Below are 5,161 nucleotides of genomic sequence, written 5' to 3'. Positions count from 1 at the left end.
ATTCTAATCATAGAATTCCTTTGAGCATGGCCAGCAATAAAAAAGCGTAATGTGGTTTCATAAAGGGGGGGGGGGATTTAAATAAATGATAGGCTCCTTTTACTAAGGTGCACTACATATTTTAGCGCACACTAAATCATGCGTACTAAATGCTAATGCATCCATTATAGTCTATGGACGTGTTAGCATTTAGCGTTTGCTAAATCAATTAGCGCACCTTAGTGAAAGGAGCCCTACGTTAGCTCTTACTGCTACCTATTTTGTGGGTGGTAAGGGCTCATGCGGTAATCCCGTGGTAATCAGACAGCACTCAGTAATGTAGCTGCACAAACTGCTTAGCACATAAACACCCACTGACACACACCCTCCATGCACAAAATGTATATTTTTTAGTGTGCAAGTAGCACACACAAATTAAGAATATACCGTGGAACCTTGGTTTACGAGCATAATTCATTCCAGAAGCATGCTCGTAAACCAAAATACTTGTATAACAAAGCGAGTTTCCCCATAGGAAATAATGGAAACTCGCTTGATACGTTCCCACCCCCACTAAGGCCAGCGGCGAAGCTCCCCCCCCACCCGCTCAAACTAGCACCCTCAGCCGAACTTCGAGAATCTTGGCGAGAGGGAGAATTAGAAGGCCTTGAGCATGCGCAGATGCTCAAGGCCCAACAGAGGCAGGAACTTCTTCAAGCGGCACCAGCACGTCCTGTGGGCTGCGTGCCGGTGCCAGACGGGGGGTTTCAAGTTGTTCAGGCGGGGGGGAGGGGGCCTTTGCGAGTGGGGGAGGGGAGCGATGCTGGTTCTCGGAGGGGGGGTGCTCGCAAATCGAGTCAACACTCGGTTTGCGAGACAAGTTTTGCAAGAATGTTTTGCTCATCTTGCAAAACACTCGCAAACCGGGTTACTCGCAAACCAAGGTTTGACTGTATTATGCCTGAGCATGTCCCAAGGTAAGCCATTTTAAGTTGTAGCAAACATGTGGTAGTACTGCACCTTAGTAAAGGGACCTCTAAGTAAACAAGGGACAAAGAATATTTTTGTTAAAATTGTATTTACTTATTTTTAGCACTTATATACCACTTACAACCTAAGTGGTTTACATTCAGGTACTCAAGCATTTTTCCTTCTCTGTCCTGGTGGGCTCATACGCTACCTAATATATACTCTATCTAATGTACAATTCCTAATAAATAAGCTGTGAAGAATCCTGCCTATTCATGGTGTTGCCATTAAATTAATGAAAGCAATATTTAAACAGTCAAGAACATGGAATGTGACTACTTAACCCCCTCTTTTACTAAGGTGCGCTATGCTTTTCAGCACGCGGTAAATATCAGCGCGCGCTAATCACGCACTAAATGCTAACACGTGCATGTCATCCTATGGACGCGTTAGCGGTTAGCACACGCATCGATTTAGCACGCGCTAAAACACTTAGCGCACCTTTGTAAAAGAGGGCCAATATATAAATGCCATTTAAACTTTTACTAGCCATTTGATAGCTCAAAAAGTTTAGATGCAACAAAAATAAGATTGAAAAATAACGCTTTAAAAAATAAATACAGACACCACAAAGGGGTGAAATTATCAAAGTGGACCACTGTTAATAATTATTATGTCATAAGTTGTACTATTTTAGCAAAGGATCCCATTTTATACAATGAGAGTTTGTGCAACAATAGCACAACTTGTGGTCAATTAATCCATCTTAGTGGTAGCCCATGTTCATAACTTCCCCGCCCCCTAAATAGATTACAAATAGCAACATAGCTGTATGTATGGGGAGGGCTTTGGGATGGGCTGGAGTGAGCTTTGACGGACGCTTCAGTAAATGGAACCTAAGCACAGTTCCGGGCACAGATTTGGGTTCTGGCCAAGAAAGAGCTAAGAAGGAAAATTTAAATTAAACCAGTAATTTAAAGAGAGGGTAAGGTTGGGCAGCCTGGATGGACCATTCGTGTCTTTATTTGCCATCATTTACTATGTTACTATGTATTTAACAGACACTGTCCCTTGCTGAAGCTCAGTGATGGAACACAGTCTGCTTATACCACAGTTATAAGAAGAAAGCTGAGGACAAAAGTCATTAGGTAAGAATTTTCAAAACACAAAAAAATCCAAAAGAGCATCCAAATCGGCAGGTGGACGTTTTGTTGAACAAAATGTCTAAATGCCAATTTTTGAAACAAAACGTTTTGCGGGACGCTCGCCCTCTAGGATATGCAATTCAGAAAGGAGCATGTTTTGGTTGGGTTTTGGACCAGCTTAGACTTGGACATCTTGTGGCGATAATCAAACCAATTGCAAGACATCCTGGATGGAACTTAGACATTTGGAGCTAGGTCTGTTTTAAAAGCATTTAAGTGCAAAAAAGGTACCCAAACTAACCAGATGACCACTGGATGCATGAAAGTATGACTCCTACCCACACACTCCCCCAATGCTCACCAACGTCTCCCCTCACCCCCCAAATATCTGAATGAAAAAGTACATACCTGTATCTAGAACAGCACCACCTGGTATGGGAAAGCATAGTAGAACTCCATACAGCTGTCTTAAGTAGCCAGGTGGGTGAACCATAGAGAAGAAGAGCCAAGCCCATAAGCCACTCTACCTATTACATTTATGATGGAAAGTGTGAACCCACCAAAACCCTACTGTACATATAGATGCCACCTGCAGACATAAAGGCTATTGGGGTGGTAGACAGATGGGTACCGGAGGTTTGGGGGGAATTTTCATGGGTAAAGGAGGTTTGGGGGCAGTTTGGGAGGGATCATACAGTATAAGGGGGTTACGATGAGATGTACTTCTAGAACCCTTTTCTAAGGTGTCCCACTGCTCTGTTGGCATGTATATGTGGCAAGTCCATTACCATGCTAAATGGTGCCAATTTAGATGTTTCTAACTTGGACATTTTTGTGGTCAGAAATGGCTAACAAAGTTGGATATCTTGGCAGTCTAGACATTTTGGTGGCCAAGACATCCAAGTAGGTGATTTAAAAAAAAAAATAATTATTTAAACATCCCATTTGAAAATGGATGTTTCTCTGCCTCTTGCAGGACAAGGAAGGGTTGGAACCAACCAATTCTTAACAAGTGAGAAGAGAGACAGAGTGACAAGTTCAGTTCAGAGTCATAAGAGTTCGGGACAAAGCCGCGCCGACATTAGAGAGCAAACAATTGAACGCAAGACTTAAGCGCGCCGCCGTAAAAGTATATTTTAAAGAGTTCCGACAGGGGGTGTGAGGGGGAACCCTCCCCAGTTTACTTAATAGTGTTTGCGCTGTCGTTGGGGGTGGTTTTGGGGGATTGTAACCCTCCATTATAGAGGAAACTTAACTTTTTCCCTATTTTTTGTGGAAAAGTTAAGTTTTCTGTATAATGTGGGGGGTTACACTCCCCCCAACAGCAGCGCAAACATTATTAAGTAAAGTGTGTGTGTGGGGTTCCCTCCCTACTCCCCCCGTTGGAGCCCTTTAAAATAAACTTTTACGGTGGTGCGCTGGAGTCTTGCGTGCAATTGTCTGCTCTCTATTGTCGGCGCGGCTTTGTCCGTCGCACTTTTATCCCGTCACAAGATAGAGCCTTAAAGAAAGGGAGAGGACTAGAAGAGAGTACCAGAAACATCTACAAGGATAAAGACAAATGTTCCATCTGTGGAAGAAATACCTGACAGAGAAAGACTATTCCTAGAGTTTCAAAGAGCCACTCTAACCTAACAGAAAGGGATTTAATAGAATTTCTGTCCTCTGGAGGAGGGGTCCAGGGAGAGAAAAGCTATACAGTGACTCATCAGGAATCTCCTGCTACCAAGAGTGTTTCTAAAAAATCTAACAGAGGTTGTAGGTGATTGGAACTGAATTTTTTTCTGCTTCCTATGCCCATATATGGTATTGGTTATGTTGAAATTACCCATATTATACCTGAAGAAATCCAAAGTAAACCCTTTGTTTTAGAACTTAGAAATCTGGTTTGGACCAACTTTTTCAGTGCAAGCAGTGTTTTGTGTTTGTGTTGTGTGTTTTGTGAGTAGATTACTATGTCAGCCAGCCCCCCCAGTTCAAACTGATCCCAGCTCTGACCTCCCAACAAACTTTAATTTATAAAACAACCCGTGCTGATGCTTACTGGACAAACAAGGGTTACATAGATATTTGAAACTTTCAAAAAAATTTTGCTAAATAATATTTGCAGTCACCTATTAATAGGGTTGCCAGATTTTACTCCTGTAAAATCCGGACCCATAACTCCGCCTCCCCCCCCCCAATCTGCTCTCATCCCCAGGATCACATTGGGAAGGCATCTGCGCATGCCCGGATGCAACGCCATGACGTCACACGTGCGCGCACGTGAAATCACCATGTTGCATCAGCGCATGCACAGATGCGCTCCCAACGCGGTCCCAAGGTGGAAGCTTTTCAAAACCCAGGTTTTGAAAAGCCTTCCGGACACCCGGACATATCCTCTAAAAAGAGGACATGCCCGAGTAAATCTGGACATCTGATAACCCTACCTGTTAGGCTACTCCTGGTTCTTCTTTTGAACGTTATCCAAGTCTCTTAAATAAAAATTTTAAAAGTTGTAGGCCTACCAAGTACCACACCCAAACAGCCGGCATTTGTTTACATGAAATGCAGATTGAGATGGCAAAGACTCTGCAAATGCTGAACAGGAATGGCAAAATGGTTCTATTCTTCCGTTCTGTAATCGCATACAGTAAAACCTTGGCTTGCAAGTAACTTGGTTTGCAAGTGTTTTGCAAGACAAGCAAGACATTTGATTAAATTTTAACGCCGGAATCCAGTCGGGTTTCTAGGATTTCCCCAATGAATATGCATGAGATCCTATTTGCACACAATGGGAGGCAGTGCATGCAACTAGATCTCATGCATATTCATTGGGGAAATCACAACTGAGCTGATGGTTCTTCTCCCTCTCTGACCCTGCAGGAGTGTAGTGACTGTTCTAAATGAGCAAAGTCTTGCACTACGAGTACATACAGTATACACGCGTCACATCATCACAACTGAACTGATGGTTCTTCTTTCTAAATGAGCAAGATCTTGCAATAGTATTTTCTATTAAAGTTTTTGGGTTGTGGAACATATCGTCTTAGTTTCCATTATTTCCTTTGGGGAAATTCGCTTTGATA

This window comes from Geotrypetes seraphini, chromosome 4 (genome assembly GCF_902459505.1).
Source record: "Geotrypetes seraphini chromosome 4, aGeoSer1.1, whole genome shotgun sequence".
In the NCBI taxonomy this organism is placed as follows: Eukaryota; Metazoa; Chordata; class Amphibia; order Gymnophiona; family Dermophiidae; genus Geotrypetes; species Geotrypetes seraphini.
The sequence above is the reverse complement of the archived record's forward strand: the minus strand, read 5'-3'. Positions refer to the sequence as shown.